This window comes from Callospermophilus lateralis, chromosome 3 (genome assembly GCF_048772815.1).
Source record: "Callospermophilus lateralis isolate mCalLat2 chromosome 3, mCalLat2.hap1, whole genome shotgun sequence".
Classification (NCBI taxonomy): Eukaryota; Metazoa; Chordata; class Mammalia; order Rodentia; family Sciuridae; genus Callospermophilus; species Callospermophilus lateralis.
The window spans coordinates 71,663,906-71,685,230 of record NC_135307.1 but is presented as its reverse complement, the minus strand read 5'-3'; positions in this window follow the sequence as shown (position 1 = coordinate 71,685,230).

Genomic DNA, 21,325 nt, shown 5'->3' with positions numbered 1-21,325 from the left:
TAAAACTTTATTTCATGTGCCTCATCCCCCTCACATCCCAGAGAATTTCTAGTGTGGAGAGACCATGTGATATCAAAGCTTTGGGGTAAGACAGATCTGGGTTTCAATCTGGCTCTGTCATTTACTATCCATGTGACTCTGAATAGACTACTGCATGTCTTCCAGATGATTTTCTCATCTTAGTGCTAAGAGAATTTTTTTTTTTTTTTTTTTTTTTGGTACCAGGGATTGAACCCAGTAGTGCTTAACCACTGAGCCACATCCTTAACCCTTTTTATTTTGCATTTGAGACAGGGGCTCACTAAGTTTCTTATGGCCTCACTAATTCACTGAGGCTGGCTTTAAACTCGTGATCCTCTTGCCTCATCTCCTGAGCTGCTGGGGTAAAAGAATCTAATTGTGGTTGTTTTAAGTACTAGAGGAAATGAAGAAAAATGTGTAAAACAAAGCCTGGATCCAGCAGATGGTCCCTAAATGGGAGCTTCGGTTATTATTATTATTGTCAGTATTATTTATTGTTAATGATCTTATGGTTCTACATTCTGTAAATTGGATTTATGGCTCCAGTAATCTACTATGATACCATTTCAACTGGGTAACATCTTCAAAGGCCTTACCTCCAAATGAAGGTCACATTCACTGGTGCTTGGGGTTAGAATTTTAACTATTTTATTTATTTGTTCTGGAGAACACAATTAAACCCACGACAGAAGGGGAAAGAAATAAGATAAGTTAACATGGACATGAGATAACAGTGATCAGAAGGACCACACCACCAGATGCCTGAGCTATGTGGTGGTCCCATCGGCCTTCCCTGCTGATCATGTGGAGCTGAGGTTTGAGTCAGGGGGTGCAATTACACAGGTGTCTGATTGAGTGACAAACTGCATTGGAGAGAGACAACTGCAGCTATCAGTTAGCCTCCTGAGAGCTAGGGGCAGATGACACAATGGCCCAGGATAGGTGTCACCAGTGTCTAGTCAAATTAGCCCTCATATGAGACATGAGAGTCTCATGTCGCATATGACTTGTCTGCCTTTTCTTTGCCTATCTTGAAAGAACAAGACTTCTATTCTTTTGCCATCCTCTTTCTTTCACATTATTTTATCATTTTTGTTGTTGTTGTTTTTATATATACATGACAGTAGGGTGTATTTTGGCATATTATGCATACATGGTGTGCAACACATTACAATTTTGATCCCATTCTTGTGGTTGAACATGATGTAGAGTTCCACTGGTCAGTGTTCATATATAAGCATAGGAAAGTTATGTCTGATTCATTCTACTGTCCTAGCTACTCCCATCCCTGCCTTCCCTTTATTCCCCTTTGTCTAATCCAATGAACTTCTATACTTCCCCTTCCTACCCTCCATTGTTACGTGTTAGCAGCTGCATATTACAGAGACGATCCAACCTTTGGTTTTCTGCAACTGGCTTACTTCACTTAGCACGATATTCTTTTTTTAATCTAGAAAAACATAAATAGACTATACTCAACAAGTCTAAATATGTTTTTCATGTATGTGTGTGTGTGTGTGTGTGTGACACAAGCACCTGTGTGTTTAATACAAGTTTCATGCATCCCATGTGCTTTCTTGCCCACTGTAGCAACATCAAACTTTCCTAAACAGTACAATAAGCACAGGTGACAAGTATTTAAACAGCAGAAAGCCTTTCCTGAGACCTTACTATGTATCAGCATGTTAGAAGCATTAACCAAGCTGAATCTCACAGTGACTCTAGAAGGAGCTGGTTGTTAATGGAGTAAATGGTAACCAATTCATAAGAAACCAAGAAGATTTTGGTACCCAGAGGTGGGGATGCTGCAGGATTAAAAACTTGGGAGGGGGCGTGGAAGGAGGATGGCCTTTAAGAGAGTGCTGGCAGAAGCTTGAAGGGTCTTGAGGAAGTGGTCAGTGAGGGTAGAAAGGTAATTCAGGACAAAGTTACTGGAAGCTGGAGGGAAGAGGACCCTGACTGTGCAGTGGTGGGAGGTGCAATGTTGCCTGCAGTAAAGTGAAAAATGGGAAATGCACCTGATGCGTGCTCAAGCTCAAGGAGATTTTCAGAAAGGATTTTGCCTGATTTATTCTCATTATCTACAATAAAAAGTGAAAGGAGATAGAAGAGCTGAAGAATGAACTATGAACTATAAGTAAGAAGCAGAAACTCGCTGGATTTGAAAGTAGAGCTATTCCTCCTTTCTACCTACTCCAGATGGCAAACAATTCTCAAATTAAGAAAGGGCCTGAGGCCAAAGAGCAAATCTGGAATGGGACCACCAGATCCTCTGTGAAGACTTCAGAAGGACCAGGCAGCACCCAGCAGAACTCAGAACACAGGTCTTTTAAGTATCCTAGGGATGTCTCTGTTTCATAACAGTTCTGCTGGGAGCCTGTGTAGAGGAGGGCTCATCCTGAATAGATCTGCAATTGTGGCTATTGTCTAATGAAATGAACCCAATATGATTTATATGAAACTCGCAAAGTTTTTAAGGGAATTGTAGTGGACTCACCACCCCCTTAGCATAAGTAGACTAAAAGTACAAAATAAAAAGAGACTTGATGTATAAAAGGAAGAGTTTTGGGGGCTTTGGGAGAATGAATTCTTCACATGGGGGCATTGTCAACATTTGCAAGAGCAGATTCTTACAATTTAAAAATAAATTTTTTAGATGTTGATGGACTTTTATTTTATTCATTTATTTATATGTGGTGCTGAGAATAGAACATGCACTCCTCCACTGAGCCCCAGCCCCAGCCCCTGACTCTTATAATTTTAAAACATGAAACCATAGTTCTTTGACATTTTCCCCATTGAGAGCTGTGTCTGGCCCTGTGTCCTTTTCTCTTGAGTCTGTTCACTGTGACTACTTGGCCAATAGAACAGGACATATGCTAATCTCAGTCTCAGCCGCAAGAAACTGGCAGTTTTTACTTTGTAGAGACACTTGCTTTTGGAACCCAGCCATCATGGCTTAAAGAATCCCCCAAAGCCTATGGAGAAATCCAGAATGAAGAAGTGAATCCCTAGCCCATAACCCTGGCCAAGTCCCTAGATAGCTGTCACTCCCAACTCACTACCAGTTATGCTGAGGCCCCACATTAAGCCTCCCCAACTCGCATTATATGGAGTTCATATTGGTTGTTTCTGCCAAGCCCTGCCCAGATGGGCAGATTTATCAGCAAAATGAATTATTGTTGTCTTATGTGGCTTTATTTTGGGTGTTTTTTTGTTGTAAGAATAGATAACCAGAATGCTCCATTTAATAGATGGAAAAATTAAGACAGGGTTATCAACTGGCCCAGGGCCCTGTGGCTAGCATATGATGAACACATGCTCTCTAGTCCAGCCTTTTAACCCATTGCCACAGGACTTCTCTTGTGCTGATGCCATCTGCACCAGGTGATCTTCCAACTGTTACTGCTCCCCTCTAAAGACTGCCTGCAGGAAGAGTGCCCTTCTGTGTACATAAATTGATATCCTGGTTTACCCATCTCTGTGAGCCTGGGCCCTGAATCCAGTTCCAGTGTTGGCAAAATTTAGCTTTGAGCCTGCAAGTCTGAAGGCCAGACCCTGGAGCTGAGTGGATCCACCCCATCATCAGAGCACGCCAGGCTACACGGTAGGGATGGCAACCAGCATCTTCTTGGGCGCAGAGGTTGGTGATCTTTTATATTAAAAAGCCCTTACTCTTACAACATGAATTCATGAAACGCCTATTTTTTTTTCCCCTGAGCTATGTGTTTCCTGCTAATGTTTTTCTTGCATTCATTAGTTTCTTATTATTCCACCTGTTTTACTCAGTGACCTCTCCGCTCTCACTCCTAAATTCTAAGTTCATGTCTTTTATTTTTCTCATTTTCTTCGGGAAGCCTCTTCCCCTCTGCCTTCTCCTTTTACAGCCTCTGGAGTCTTCTCTACATTCATTTGGCAGATGTTACTGGCTCAGTTGTTCATTCATGTTAACTGGCCAGCTGGGTTGGCTTCTTCTTGTTTTGATATGAACTGGACAGTTTGCTTAAATATATTTGAGTTTTATCATTACAAAGATTGTATAAAATTATTTGAAAGGATGCAACACTAGTATCTTGTTCTTTTAAAACACCCATTTGATGTTTTTTTTTTTTTTTTTTTGTACACATTACCTTATTCTTTGGATTGACTTGTCATTCAGTGGAAATCCTTATCTCTACAAACCCATCCATCTGTCCTTCATCCTTCTGTCATGTATTTTTGGTATCTCATCTTAATTTCTCCATCTTTAATTGAGAAATACATCATAAGAATTTAATACCACCCCTTCTTTGCTATAATTCTTTTCCTTTCCAGATCTATCTATCTATCTATCATCTATCTATCTATCTATCTATCTATCTATCTATCTATCTATCTATCTATCATCATCTGTATTTTAAATCATGTTGCTACTCTGCTTCTAATAGTTAAAACTTTATGAGGTCCTTTTTAACTTGAGCTTTTTTGTCACTATGGAAAAACCGAATATTTACCCACAGCCTGCTCAAAATTATTTTTGTAGGCTTAACCTTTTCCTCTGAAATAGGCTTTTAAAATATCTCATCCTGTCAATGATTCGACACTGTTTTATTTCCTGGAATTTAAATGATTATGAATGGTGCTCCGTGGGTGCATCTGATTCCATTACAGAGCTCCTACCTTGATGTCTCTTTGCAGGGAGCTGCTCTCAGCGTCAGGCAAAAACCACACCACAAATCTTCCCCTGAAAGGCCCTTCTGCTGCCCTCCCTTCACTGACTGGCTTAGCCTTTCTTATCTTCTGCTGAGGCCTTGTGGTAGATAAAATTGACAAGCTAGCATACTCTGCACCGCATCTCTTCCTGGGCCACCCCCGCCTTTTTGTTCCTTCCCTTCTTTGTCCTGCCTCAGTTGTCAGCTTTATCCAGTCTCTCCTCTTTAGTGCTCCCATCTGCTGCTGGTCATGGATGCTTTCCAGATCTCCCAGGGAATCAGGGGAGAAAGCAATATTTAGCCCATCTCAACTTTCACAGTCCTTTTCTCTCTCCTACTGTCTTTGAAGTTCCTACTTTCCCACCCAATGTTTATGTCTTTTGTCCAGAGTATACTTATATCATCACTTTCTCCCCCTCCCCTAAGTTAGCTCTTCTGAAGTGCTACATTAGTCTTCTATTAGCTAATTCACTGTAAATTATTTTCTATTCCCTACCCTTACCACATTAGGAGGCCAGTTGTGCTTCCTATCTTTCTCATACAGAATATGTAACAACCAATAGAATTGATTTGCTTAATATGCAAATACCCATTTTTAACTCTTTCTAGTGCAGTGGCCTATGCAGGCTCATTCGAAACTATTAGATCCTTGGGCTGTGAATGTAGCTCAGTGGTGGGGAACCTACCTCACATGGATGAGGTCCTGGGTTTGAGTTCCAACACTGCAAAAAAAAAAAAAAAAAAAAAAAAGAAACCTATTAGAAATCTATTGATTTTGCTTGAGATGATGGTAATCAACTTACTTTTCATGAAGCTCAATTGGTTTTCTTCCTTTTCTCTTTCAAAATCTTAAAAGTTTTTTTTTTAAAAGATAAAGATATAATGTTTTGAAATTACAACACATGAGTAACTCAGTGTCAAAAATATTTGAACAAAAACTCAATGAGAATAAACGTGACTGGATTCTGTAGGACTTTTGCATATGATGCTTAGATCTAGGAGGCTGGATGACTTTTATAGACATTTACTTATGGAAGATAATACTTTACTTTTTCATGCATAGGAAAAATTTAAGGGGAAATGACAGAATGTTTTCCTTTCTCATTTATTTCCAGTGAAAATCAGACAGCTCTTTTTGTTCTGTGTATAACTTTCTGTTGGCTAACCCACGAAACACTTGCATCGCTCCTAGGAGGGATGCATAAAATTATTTCACAAAAGAAGGGCAAGTTGCTAGAAATGCTTCCCATTATTAGTTTAATACACCCCTGAGAAACAGATGTACAGAGAGCAATCTTTCCTGTCTGGTCTCAGGAGATGGGATCCTTGCCTAAGTGTAACATCAAGCAACTTGCAAGCACTGATTTCCTGGAAGTTGAGAAGCATCTTCAGCCTAGTGCATTGACAGCAAAGCCAGACCTAATAGGCTGTTTTATTAATTTATTGTAGGTTGAGTCGCTTTCACCTCTGGGCATTCCCGTGTTCAGCTGGGACTTTTGCCAAAAGAGCCAGAGCTGCCTTAGTCTCCTCATTCCTCATTAAACTCACAGCTTTGGTTGGTCACAGATCTTGCAGATCTTGGCAGGGCACTCTTGCTCCCTCGTTTTGTCTCAGCACCATATGGCTTTTGACAAAGTCGGGCCACAGCTCCAACCCAAACAGTCCAACATTATCAAAGCCCAGCCCACAGAGGAAATGACCTCTGTTTGTTTCTGTAGGCCATAGAACTGTGAGTGAGAATCGGGTAGCAAAGGCAGCTTGGTGAGAGACGATCACGTGGAAAAGGGAAAGAAAATTGCAAATTGTGGGAGGGGGGCTTGAGGGTGGGGAGGGAGACATCTTACAGACAAGATGTAGTCGATTCTGAGCAACATTTTCGTGTCCAAGAAAAATACTTTGCTCACATTCATTTCTTTCTAAGGATGAGGAACTTTCACCTGGATTTAAAAGAAAAGAGGATCCAAAGTCTGGATTCAATTAGCATGATTTAGAATACACAAGGAGTGTTTTCTATAACCTACCCCGGATGTTTAGGATATAACCATATCTTCTGTGCTCCTACGTGGGAATGTGAGCATTGGGGTCCTCAGGGCTGGTTGTTGTTTTGCCTATCCTGGGTCCTGGGTCCCAGATCTCATTCTACTGTGTGCTATTTTTGGCTCGCAATCTCTTTCCAGGCAAGCCTGATGAATGTCTAAACTTTAAGAGCAAAATACAAGGAGCTAAATGTCTCCCCACCCCTCATATCAAATTTCACTCAATTCCATAAGACCTACAGCACCAGAAACAAGTTTCAAGCCTCTCTACTCCAACCCAACAGATTGTGAATCTGGAGTGAAGATGGATCTAACAACTGCTAGGATCCAAGACTGCCAGATACATCTTTATCTGGTCTTCCTTTAAAAAGTTAGGCAAATTTTGCACCCCACTCCATAATGTCTGGGCTTATTCTAGTAGAAAAACCATTGTGTGTCAATACCTGTTGCTGAATAAATAAAACTTCTAAGGCTGGAAGTATCCCTTGGCAGATCCTCCAGGTTGAGAGAAAGGGAGACTTTCCAGAATAAGGTTCAGATTCATAAGCATGAAATATGAGGGATGTCATGAACTGATCTCTGCTGACATTTTCCAGCACCAACTTGTCTCTGCTCCCTTTATCCCCACTGCCAGCCTAAGTTACAGCATGCCTGACTTGGCTGTATTCTCCCCTGCCTAGCTCCTGTCTATGGCTTCTCACTAATGATTGTGCTGCCCTGAATGTCCTTTAACTCATTTCTGCTTGACCAATTCCAGTTTACCTGACAAGCCTCACACTCCCCAAAGAGAGAATTCTTAAATGTTTCCTTCTTCATTATCCTATTGTTCCTTCTTCCTCTCTGTGATATACATCTTGTTTATTTATATATTCATTTTTCTATTGACTCGAAAGCCTTTGGAAGCCAGAGAATTTGTGTCTTCGTGTCTCCAGTTTCTAGCCAGTGCCAGAGTACATAGGCATTTAGAACCTAGGCACTCATAACTTTTTATCTAAGTTCATAGTAAGTAAATTAAATAGGCATGTAATTTAATATTCTCAGAAATCTTCAAATATAGTATCATAGTATCCCCATTTTACACATCAGAAAACTGAGACACAGAGAGATGAAGTAATTAACTGTGTACTGAAGCCAGGATTGTGACCTGGGCAGTCTGACTCTAGGGACCAGACTCTTAACAATATACTCAATAGCATAGGATAATGAATGAATGAATGAATGAGAATAAATGCAGAAAAGTGTATTCTCATGTGGACCCTCCTCTCCTGTATCTCTATATGCTCCCTGGGAATCTGCTCCCTCCAATGTAAAGCCCATCATGTCTGATGGCAAGGAATAGCCTTGGTGGGAAACTAGGGATGGGCTGCTGTGACCCTGCAGGGCTTCAGAGGCACCAACCTGGCATGGAGGAAATCTCTCCGGGAGCTGAGGAAGCTATGTTCTCTCTAGAGCCTGAATTAACTTCTGAATAAATCCACTAACCTTCATGCTTCTCCTTGAATTCAGTTTGGCCTTGGATAGAAACTTGGCCTATAAGACTTCTGAGGACAGACCTGCACCTTTGGCTCTAACTCATCTTGACTCACAAAAGTCCACTGTCTTGAGATGAAAGATCAGGGATAGGCTGGGCCTGCTGGGGTTCCTCTTCCATGACTGTGCTAGAAGTGGGCAGCCTTTGCGGGGAGAGTGACTGCCTGGTCCCATACCCACCTTCTGTGATAAATGGCAGAACATATCACCAATTTAGTCACCACAAGAACTCGTGTTTTGCTGAGCTTGTAATTGTGGTTACTGAAGCGAATAGAGCATTGCAATGGCATGGGCTACTAAGAGCATTACATAGCTGACCCTGAGATACATAATATTTTTAACTAAAAAAAAAAAAAGTTCCTCTGAACCATTCCTTATGAAAGGGCACATTAATTTAAATTTTCTGGAAAACATTTTTATAATATGTATCAAATGTCTTAAAAACTCTAATATCCTTTGATCTAGTCATTCTACTTCTAGGAATTTATCTTAAGTAAATAATAAACATTATATTTATATTCAGGGATGGTCCATGAAGCATTAGTTATGTAAGCAACAAAAGATTTAGCAACAGAGAGTTTGGTTAAATGAATTATGGCTTTGTCATACATGATAATACTGTAAATAAATCATGGAATAATGAAGTGATATCATAGGGTAAACATGGATATGGAAAGATATTCATAATACATTAGATTTCTAAACCACAATAGGAATAGTACAATGTAGTCCTCTTTACAAGAAGGAAAAAATCCTGGAAGAGCATTCATTAAACTACTCTCTCTTGGATGAGATTAAAAGTGTTTTAAATTTTCTTTTAGTTTTTCTATATTTTCCAATTTTCTGCAACAGCCAGGTACATCTTTTTGTTATAATATTTTAAATTTCAAAACTAAAAAACCACCCAACATGGGCATCTGAAGATTCTGTCCTATGCAGTTGGTGATCAACTTCCCCAGCTTGCTCTGGATGTTCAGTGGACTTGTCAGGAATCGGCTGTTATCTGGGAGAGGCACCCTGAAGCTCTGGGCTGGAAGATCTCCATGGGAGGATGAGCAGACACTGTTCTGCTCTATAGGATATGAAATGAGGCATTGGGAGCCTGTGGAAAGTACTCAAAGCCTTGCTTGCAAAGGGTTGGAACTTGGCCATATACATCTGCATCAGGCAGTTTTATTTTTCGAATATTACAGTTTTATTTAATCTTGAAAAAAATTATTCTTTTTTTCTAAAATTGCCCAGGTAGTCCAGCTACTTCTGCTTAACTTCCAGGCAGTGTCCCCAGATTCCTCATAACACAAAATGTAAGAATATAATTTGGTGACAATTGCTAAAGTAAAGAAGTCAGCGAACAGACTTTAACTCTCATTTGAACAACTATTTCTGTAGTAACGTTTTGTTTTGATCTAAAGAATTGCATTTTGGTTCTTCAGTGTAATCATTTCCAGAAGGAGTTCCAAAATCTGCATTGTGAATCCACTAGAAGAGAGTGAGCATCAGAAAGTCAAGAAAAAGAAACATATTGGATGGTGGTATTCCAGAAACTTCTGAAACTGCTAAAGGCCAATAGTGCAACACATTTTTAAGAAGTGCAAACTTTTCAAACCTGGAATCAAAAAGGTTTTTAAATTTCTCAATCAGTAAAGATTTCCCAAGCACCAGTCATGAACCAAACACATTGCTGGATCTTACAGGGTAATTATGATTGTCACCTCCATCCAGGGAGAGGGAGGGATGAGTTTATTATTGTGCTTGAGGGCTTCTGAAAAGCAGCAAATGCATTAGGGCTAAATATGGCATACAGCCTTACCTTTAGTAAGTTTGAGGTGTTTCCATCTCTATGTCATATGATTTTGGAAAAGCTACTAAACTTCTGTAAGCTTCAGAATGAGGCCATAATGACATTTACTTAACTCATGGATTATCTAGAGAAACAAATGAGATGATACATGCATGTTGTGTTTTAAGAGGCACTTAATGTGTGCTCAACTCGATTAGCTATAATTATAATTGTTTTATTATAAATTTTCTTTTGATGGGCCATGATTTTTTCTCATGAGAGCTTTGCATCATTGAAGCAGCAAATCACAAGTCAGAGGCTCCCTAGCTGATGGGTATTAGACAAAAGGCGCAGACTTGGCTGCAGCCTGCTCTCTTCTGCCCACCAAATTTCCAACGCAGTTAATGAGAACTTCCCTCACAAAGAGCAAAGGCCAGACCATGTTTTTATTTTGGGCAATGAACTGGAAAAGTTATTGGTTATGAAATACTAGAAAGCCTTTTAGGTTTATCATGTAATGTCTGAGCAGGGAGAAAATTGGCATGACCCCTGAAAATGGAAGACAAAGAACTATCAGTGGGCATTTGCAGACCACATAATTTTGAAAATGTACTTCCTTTTTATTCTTCTCGAGTCTACCACAGCATGAGGCATGAAAACAATTTGCTAGCTGGCGAAAGAGAACATTCCCTGAAGAACATTTGTGTCCCAGCTCACATGAAACTTTTAAAAGATATGCATTTATTATTTAAACAGGATGGTGAATGTAGGCCCTCTGTTTTTGCAACAGGTGTAATGAGGGACATCATGACATTGAAGTGCTCTAACATCATCCAAGATGATCACCCAAGATAAGCCAGTTCTGGGGGTTCTTCAGGAAATAGAATAAAATAATTTTGGCTATGTTACTTTGTTTCCACCTGCAAAGGATTTGCATTTTCAGAGAACTAAAGAAATACAACCTGTTGGTTATTCTTCAGCAGCCTAGCCACCACAAGGTGCAAAGATACCCTTTTTTGTTGTTGTTGTAAGCTGGACTCCAAGGCCTGTTGAGAATCCAGGTGGGTTGCTGGTGGACAGGAAAAATGCAACCAGACTGATCCATGGTATTTTAACTTTAGACTTTAGATATGACAGCCAGGTGGGAGAAAACAGCTGTGGCCCCATTCCTCTCGTAAGCCTAACTGGAGAATATCATTGCATAGAGCCTTTCTGTACCCCATAGGATCATATCATGTCTCACACATACTGTACATAGCTATTTTCAGAAGAAAAAGTTAAAATACTGTCTTGACGGCATAGTATAATTCTTGAAGTTAAATGTTAACTAGTGCCATTAAGTTAAAGAACTCTTAAGTTTTTGTCAAAAAATAAAACAAAACAAAAAATACAATATTAGGGAAGCCTGGTTGGACAGTGCTTTGCCACAATGAAAGCATTAGGTTTATACAGGCGTTTTTCTGTAATTTGCTTTACAGACGTTATTGGCTGTCACTTAAAAGAGATAGTGTGAATGATCTTCTCTTAGTCTGATCAGCTTCCTTGTCATTTTAGCAACTGGATATGGAATGAATGCAGAGACCAGTTGCCACAGCAACAGCATCTTCAGTAAAGGTGATGAGAGAAATCATTTCTCTCTGAATTCTAATAGGTTGTCACTTTCGTTAAACCGGCTGTTTCCCACTGTTTCCCTGATTGCCACAGAGCTGGAGAGATTATCCACAGATTAAGGGCTGCCGCTTCACCTGATCATCTCTGTCCTAATTTATGCTGGATCTTCCAGGAGAAGAAAAATAATAATAATTTGAAGCAAAACATTAAGGAGAATATTTTCTGAGATTTGATATTTGTGACTTTTACTCCAGAGAAGTAAAACTTTTCTATGGTAGACTTAGAAGGTCACTCTTAGCAGAAACCATGTAGCATTGAAACAAATCCAGCTACCATCTGTAAATTACCCAGTTACCTGTGCCTGAAGGTGGACTGGTTGTGAGACCTGGTTCTCTCACTAAAAGGCAGCTTGAGGATGTGAAGATCATCCTAAAATACATCTGCTCTTGAGATTGTATTTCCAAATTTTAGAAGTCGCTTCGAACAAAGGATTTTAGTTTTTCTCATCTATAGTTCTAGAAGCCAGGATTAAAGATCTCATTCACTAATGGAAATAAAGGATTATGCAAGTTTCTTCTACAAATGACCTGCTGTTCAGTAAATTGTGATTGTGGGATGGGATGAGTTTACTGCTGCAAGTCACCCTCTCTTTTTTTCAGAGTAGAAATTATGATTGGGAAAGCATGAGATGAATTATACCCAATGTCCAATTCTCTGGATTAATTGAGGTTCGGTCCTAAGCCTACCACATACTAGAGTGACCTTGATTAAGTTAATAACTACCTTAAGCTTCAGTTTCCTTAGGGGAAACACCAGAAAAGCAATAATTTTGTGTTAAAAGAGGTTGATGAAATTAACTGAGGTAATCCATGAGAAGTGCCTAGCATGGTGTTTGACATATAATGGGAACAAAAATTATCCAATCCATTACTATTACTATTTTCTTGACATGAAAGGTCTCTGATGGCCTTATGCTAAGGTACAGAATTAGAAGAGGTGTTTATTTACAGTGTATATCCCAAATATCAAAGTGTACTAGACTAAAACAATGTCCATTTGCTGTGAGTGGTTTTCAAATTATAGTATGAATTGTGAGTGGTTTTCAAAAGTGGAGTTGAAGCAAATATGTTTTGAAAAGTAAAATTTGTCCTTGAATACTTACCATCTTCTAAAAAAAAAAAAATGGAAAAAACTTTAAGGACATGGGAACATGCCCAGGATATACTGTTAAGTGAAAAATGTGGATTACAAAATAGTAAGTATGGTAGATGTTATGGTTTAGATATAAAATGTCCCCCAAAAGCTGATGCGGTAAAGGCATGGTCCCTGATGCAGCCATTCTCAGAGGTGGGGCTTTGGGGAAGTAATTGGATCATGAGAGCTCTGATCTCATGAATGGATTAATCCCTCCATGGGTTCATAACTGAATGGACTATTGGGAGGTGGTGAAACTGTAGGAGGTAGGGCATAGTAGGAGGAAGTAAGTCCATGGGGGCATGTCCTTGAAGGATACATCTTGTTCCCAGCCCCTTCTCTCTTTCTCTTTGCTTCCTGGGTGCCATGAAGTGAGAAGTTTTGCTCTACCAGGCCCTTCTGCCATGATGTTCTGCCTCACCACAGACAAGCCCAAAATGCTGACCATGGACTGAAACCTCTGAAATCATGAGACAAAATAAACCTTTTCTTCTCTAAGTTGATCTTCTCAGGTAATGTCACAGTGACCAAAAGCTAACTAGCAAAAAATGATTCTATTTTAAAATGGTATACAAGAAAAGAAGAGATGGTGAACAAGGCATACACACATTCATGTACACATGCAGACATACTCATTGAAAGAATATTCTTGAAAATATTAAGATTAGATATCTCTGGATTTTGAGATTATGAGTGATTTTATTTTTTATCATTATCTTTTACTTAATGTATTTCTCACAATGAACATGTACTGCCTTTGCAGTTAAAGAAAAAAAAATAGTCACTTTAAAAAATGAAAATGGAATTGACCCTGAAATGTGAATTGACCAGAAGCTTCTTGTCTTGCTATTATTAAATCATGCCTATGGCTGGAGAGCAGAAACAGAAATCCCCGAGGGGCTTTGCACACCAGCCTGGTGCCTCATTAGAGTCATCTTTTGTTTTTCTGGGAATTCTGAAATCAGCTGTATCTGTTCTTGGGCTCAGGACCCAGGAAGATTGAGTCACAAGTGTCACCTTGTCATCCTGAGATCCTTCTCAAACATGTCTTCTATGGACATGACCCCTGACAATTCCATTCATGCCGATGTCTAAACTGTAGCAGTTGAGACTGAGCTCTTCCCAACTGCTTACTGTGGCTTTGATTGACCACTCTGAGCCCAGGGAACTCTCTCACTCTGTATCTGCAGCCAGGGAGAGTGGGACTGTGAAAGCAAGTAGGAAGGGGTCACTTTTCCTCTTACCCCTGGGGTTTATGTGATTTTTTTCAACAGAGACTGGATGAACTTTCTTAAAAAGAAATGATGCCATTAGATTCAGAGGCATGCTTGGACATAATCAGAGGTTACCTTTCCAAAGTGGCACTTTGGACTCCCTATGTTGAAATCCAATTACTTCCTACTGGTGACCTATATCTCACTCCCATGAAGTGCTGTGAAACTGCAGCCTGGGGCATAGAGGAAATGTCCGTGTTGCCTTTATGAAGGTGAGCAAACCTGGAGTTAAGAACTCAGAAATCCACTAATGAGACTGAGCTCTTGGTGTTATTGTGTTAGAGAAAATAACCTGACTCACTGCCTCCAGTTTACACAATTTTTAAAAAGCAAGTTCTTTTTTTAAATTTCTCACCTAGGAAAAAATAATCCCAGAAATTGAATTTAATGAATAGAACCAATAGAATATTGCCATTGAACCATATTAAAATTTAAGAAAAAACAAAAACCCATTACAGTAGAAAATTTTTTTTCAATAATAGGCATTTCAGAGAGGCTCTGGAAGAAACTGTTTATTTTTCTAAGACCAGGAAATTCATTATCCTATAATCTTCAGAGTGCCTTATGCATGATATGGGGTAATAAATTAAGTGCAAAGTAGCTCTTGCCTAAGAGAGCTACAAAGGGCTGCTTTGGGAGCACCTTAAGATGATAAATAGGCATTGTCTATTGCTGAATTGGAAATGTTGTCAGGTCCCCACTGAAAGCTGTTGGGGAAGTGGTAGGGTAAAAACTGGGCTTTAAGAAATTATCGGATAAGTGTGTGTTACTAGGAGTCCTGGAGGAGAGATAGAGTTAGGGACTTAGTAAAGAACTTGCCAAAGGTATAGAAAGAAGGGGATGGAGTGAGAGATGACAGGAAAGTTGATGGGGTGTACTCAACTGCTCTAGCAGCAAATTAGCTGTGGAATTGGGTCACTGAGAGTTTTATGGCTGGGTGAAAGGTATTCATCATGGGAAGGGAAACCTGGAGGAAGAGCTGGTTTTCTCAGAAGGCAAGAAGAGAGAGTCTCACCTCTGCTTGCTAATTTGTGAACCTAGCAGAACAAGCAGCCAGAGATCTCTAGCAGGAAAATCAAAGAGACAGGTCTAGAAATAATTTCTTTGCATTGGCTGCAAAGAAAGCACTGGGCATCATCCAAGTGGCGAAATTTCAACAAGTGAAAGGTATGAAAATACCATGCAAAAGGGTTTAGAAAGTTAAAGAGCACTGAAAAGAAAACTTTTAGGGCAAGAGATAGAAGGAGAGTGAACAAGCATTCTTTTAGTGACTAATATGATTTTTTCCACTAGTCTCTTATGTTTAAAATAAGTTAGTTTTACTTTTTCTTCTCAAATTGTCATATTTAATTCATTAGCTCCCATTGATTATTCTTCTGAGTGACTTGTTTTTGGTACCGGAGATGAAACCCAAGGGCTCTTTACCACTCAGCTACATTCCCCAGTCCATTCTATTTTATTTTTTATTTTGAGACAGGTTCTTGCTAAGTTGCTGAGTCTTACTAAGTTGTTGAGTCTGATCTTGAACTTGTGAACTCCTGTCTCAGACCCCCAAGTCAGTGAGATTACAGGCATGTATCAGCATGCAAGACTTGCTTAGGTGACTCATTAATTTTTTTCCTCTCCATGAAGGAAACTTCCGGAGTTCTTGTTTGTGAAGGAAATAAAATTCAAACATAAAGCTAGGGTTTATGTGGCCTAGAATAGTGCAGCTGGAATGCATTTCTGCATTTCTCCCTATTTATTTGTGATACCACTTTCAGAACTGTTAATCTAAAGGAGCTCTTATGTTCTCACTATTTCACCGTCTTTCAGTAGTTATCAGAAGGTAAAAGTTAAGCTATTGGCATTGCCTTTAAGGCCCTACCCTACACAATTTGGTCTGTCTGGAGATTGAACCCCAGTGCACTTAACCATTGAGCCACATCCCCAGCCTTTTAAAATATATTTTATTTATAGACAGGGTTTGCTAAGTTGCTTAGGGCCTCACTAAGTTGCTGAAGCTGGCTTTGAACTGGCAGTCCTCCTGTCTCAGCCTTGCAAGCTGCTGGATTTCAGGTATGTGCCACTGTGCCTGGCTGTATTATTATTATTATTATTATTATTATCATTATTATTTATTTTTACCATTCTCCCAATGGTATGTTGCAACCACACAAAACTACTTACCAGGCTTAAATAGCCTATGTTTTTGTGCTTGTTCTCTCTACCTGTCATACCATAGCGACTGCTGAGGTACTCCTCATTCTTCAAGACTCAGAGCAATGTTATCTCCTTAGGCAGCTTCTTTGGCCTTCATTCCTGTTCTTTGGTGGAGGTAATTTCCCCCTCTTCTATGTTTCCATTTCATTTATTCTACTTGGGGAATCATGAATTCAATGTGTAATAGTTTATTCTCCAAGACTGTGAAAAGTTTGAGAGAAAGAACCACGTTATTGTGTTTCCAGTGTTTGAAAAACTGCCTGATTTATAATTAAGGTTTTAAAAAAAGTTTTATATATTAAAAGAAGCAGAGAATGAGCTGCGAGAGACATAGGAGGAAAACCAGATTAATGTCAGTGTAGTCAAGGAAATAAAAGGTTGAAAAAGTGAGTATGGGCTACAGGATCAAATGCATTCCAAGAAGGGATGTTTCTTGAGTGATGACAGCCTTCACTTTCTTGTCCCCTTCTCACCCTTAACCTCCTGCAGCCTGAATTCTGTTTCTATATGTTTACTGTTGCTGTTCTCCGGAGGGTCATCACTGATATCTACTATAGTTTGGGTCTGGAATATCTGCCAAAGTCTTGGTCCTCAGGTTGGTGCTGTTGGAAGATGGTAGAGTCTTAAAGAAGTGGGACCTTAATGGGAGGATTTAGGTGACTGGAGGTGTGCTCTTGAAAGGAGTTATGGGATGTGGGTCTCATCCTCTCTCTCTTTACTTCCTGACTGCCATGAGATGAGCAGCCCACTCATCCTTATGTTCCCCACCATGATGTGCTGCCTTGTCACAGATTCAAAAGCAGTGGGGCCAACCAAATGGACTAAAGCTGTCAAAACTGTGGACCCAAATAAGCCTTTTCTCTTTCTGTTATAGTAACAGAAAGCTGACTAATATACACAAAGTTGGTACTGAGAAGTAGGGCTGTTGTTGTGATTATATTTGAGAAGATGTGGAAGAGCCATTGGCTTGTGGGAGGAATTTGGAAAATTTTGGAGAAGTAGGTTAGAGAAAGCCTAGAATGCTGTCAGTGGAGGTTAATGGGAGATTTGGTAAGAAATCAAAAGACCAGAATGCTGATAGAAATTCAGATCGTGAAGGTTCTGATCGTAAGTTTCAGATGAAGATAAGGAATCTATTTAGACTAAAGGCCAATCATTTACAGCATGGCAAAAATTTTGAATGCATTATGTCCATTTCAGTCTGTGGGAACCTGAAATTCTCAGGTGCATGAAGTTTCAGGACTACACAGGATTTGGGCAGTAGCATAGATATTTCTGGATGCTTTTTGCCAAATTTACTAAGAGAATTATAAGCAAAGAAGAACAGAGAGGAAAAATTTGCAAAACTTGCAATTTGGCCAGAAAAGGAATGTTTTTTAAAGGTGCTTCTGAAGAGGGCATAGTTGCTAAAGAGATCAGCTCCTTTAAAAAGAAGTCAAGTACTTTGCCCAGAGACAATAGGAAAGATGCCATAAGTGTATCTCAGGAATCAGTGGCCAATATCCCCATCCCAATTCATAGGTCCAAAAGTGTACATGTGAACTCATTTCAAAGACTTTCTTTTGAAAAGAGAGCTCCAGGCACTCTGATTGCACAGGGCCTCCTAGGGAAATGTTTCCTAGGGATTTCTCATGTTCAGTCTTAAAGATGCTAAGCGGGAACTGAAACTATGGTTCAAGTGGGCTCTGGTACAGCTTACATCAGTGCTAGATCTTGGCACCATCTGCATGATGTTAGTTTTGCAGGCATGCAAAATTGCAAGATACAAGAGATACAGGATGATGGAGGTTTCCACTGAGATGTCAAAGGAAAACCTGGGAGGTGAGGTAGTGCTGGGTCAGAATTCCTGAAAGAAGCCCAAGATAGGGTAAAAAAATGTGTGAAGCTATGAGAGTGAAGCCAAAGCAGCAATGGAGAAAGCCCAGGAAGTTATAGTTGCCATAGATACGGAACACCTGCCAAGAAAAGATGCAGGCAGTAAGCAGAGCCATCAGGAGTGTGGCCATGTGGGTTTCAGCCAGCCAGGCCAGAGGGGTAGATAACCCAGGGCCTTGGGAGTCCACATTTCACTACAGTGGGTCAGACAGAGAACATTGAGATTTAATGTTTGACCCACTGGGTTTTTGTCTTTGTTCTGATTCTTCCTTTTCATGCACCATTACTGCATTCCAGAATGGGAATGTTACCCTGTGCCATTGTATCTTGGAATTACCTAACTTGATCTTTTGATTTTTATAGGTAAGAGTTTGCCTTGAGTTTCAGAGGAGACTATAGTCTTTAACTTTAGACAATGCTGGAACACTTAAGACTTTAGGGATTCTTGGGGATAGACTATATGCATTTTGCATTGTGAGATGGACATGTATCTTTGGGGGTGGGGCAGAATGGTATAGGTTGGATCTGGAATGTCTCCCAAAGTCGCACATGTTAAAGGCTTGGTCTTGTGTTTGGCACTACTCGAATGTGGTAGAAACTTTTACAAGACAGGACCTAGTGGGAAGATTTATGTCATTGGGGGCAGCTCCACCAAAAAAAAAAAAAAAAGGGGGGATTATAGGCTGCTCATTTTGTCCTCTCTCTCTTGTACTTCCCAGCTGTGTGAAGTGAGCAACTTTCTCCTTCACATGCTTCCTGCTATGATATGCTGCCTTACCACATACTGAAAGCAACAGAGTCAATAGAACATAGATGAAACCTCCAAAACTCTAAGCCCAAAACAAACCTCTTTTTAAGTCAATTTGTGTCAGCCATTTGTTATAGTTACAGAAAGTTGACTCGCACACTATCTTAACCACAGAACCTGATGGATTCCCCTTCTTTCTTATACCATCTTCAGTGTGCCCCATTCTGTTCTTACATATGTGGCCATATCTAAGGTTGAGTAACATGAAGTGGTAACAAATGGCTACAGAATTGAAGAGATTAATTAATCATTTATCAGGATGTTATAGTGGTCATAATCTTGAATGCTGATGCTGCTACCAGAGGGTTGGGATGGGGAAATACATAGCAAAATACCTAGCAAAAGGTGAGAAAGGGTACCAGAAATAAGGAGGGGAGGTAATTGGAGGTGATGATGAATGGGTGGTGAAGGGAAGGAGGGAAGGTTGCCCATTGATGGTAGAAGAACAGTCACTGGAGAAGGAGCTATGGGAAGAAAGGTGTGCTCACCCAGGGAATCGGTTTGACTGAAGGGAGCCAGGTTCCAGCCATAGTGAGGAGCAAAGGGAAACGTGGACTGTGATCGTGATATAACAGGGGTTTACAGGGTTACCTGAAAGGGTAAAGGGCAGGCGGGGGAGGACTGGAGTAGAGCCTGGATGGGGAAAAGATTATATGAGGACACAACAAGGGGCAGGGTTTACTCCCAAAGTGGAAGGGAGAGTTCAGTGGCTCTTTGACATAAAATTTTATGGACTTGTTTTAAAAAACGGTGATTACTTAAATTCCTTTGACTATCATTTTGTGAAAGCTTAAACATTTGAATTTAATTTCAGAAATCAGGACAATTTAAAAGGTTCTGTGTATATTTTTACATTGTCATATTTTAAAATCTGATTTATATTTTAAAATTATATACATTTACTAGAAAGTCACTATATTATAGCTCAGTTGGTAGAGTATTTGCCTCATGTGCACAAGGCCCTGGGTTCAATCCCCAGCACCACCAAAAAAAAAAAAAAGTCACTATATTGTTTTTATTTTTTTCAGTTTTCCATGTAATGTTGAAAATTATGTTTATTTATTACAATTACCAGCAGTATGATCTTGGGGCAATTATTTAACTAATCTTGGTTTCCCCTTTTTAAAAATAGATATAATTACATTATCTATCACACAGTTTTTGTGAGGATTAGATGAGTTAATAGTATGTAGAGTATTTATAGCAGTGCTTGGCACACACTGAGCTATGAATCAGCATGACTAAGATGATGAGATAAGGGAAGCAGGGAATTGGATAACAGATAGAATCACATGTTAGTGACAAGAAAATAAATTTTATGATGTAGAATTTTGTTACTGGAGGAGGATTAACTATCTCTTAAGTTCCCAGTGAGATGTTGCAAGCTTACTTCCCTGTGGGACTGACTGAGTTCAACGGGCTCTTGGTTCATTAATGAATTAAATAAAAGATTGAGGCTTACTTTTTCCTCTACTGTAAGTATTCTTCTGTCCTCTGTTGGCCTTAGTCCTTTTTCTGTGGCTATAGAAGAATGCCTGAGACCAATAATTTATAAAGAAAGCCAATCCCAAAAAACAAATGCTAAATGTTAGCTCTGATATAAGGAGACTTATTCATAGTGGAGTTGGGAGGGGGAGCATGGGAGGATTAGATGAACTCTAGATAGGGAAAAAGGGGTGGGAGGGGAAAGGAGGGGTTATGGGGGTAAAAAAGATAGTGGAATGAGATGGACATTATTATTCTAAGTGAGGAGCAAAGGGAAACATGAACATGTATGAAGACTCGAATGGTGTGAATATACTTTGTATACAACCAGAGACATGAAAAATTGTGCTCTAGATGTGTGATATGAACTGTAATGCATTCTGCTATCATATATAACAAATAAGAATTTAAGAAGAAAAGAAAAGAGGTTTATTTTGACTCATGGTTCTGGAAGTCCAAGAGCATGGTGTAAGCATCTTCATGCTCTACTGAGGGTATCAGGTGAAAAGCAGAAGAGCAGGTGAGAACATGTAAAGAGAGAGGGAAGAGATGAAGGAATTGACCTGCTTTATAATAATCAGGTCTCCAAAGAACTAATCAATCTCTAAAGGAATACATAAATCTCTCTTAAACATCTAATCACCTTTTAGAGGCCCCATCTCTCAACACTGCTGTGCTGGCAACCAAGTTTCGACATGAGTTTTGGTGGTGATAAACCACATTCACCCCATAGCAAGGCCTTCTCTGTTTCCTTTTCTTAAATATGTCTTTGTTTCCCACATAATTTCCTTCATGTGTTAGTCAGCTTTTCATCACTG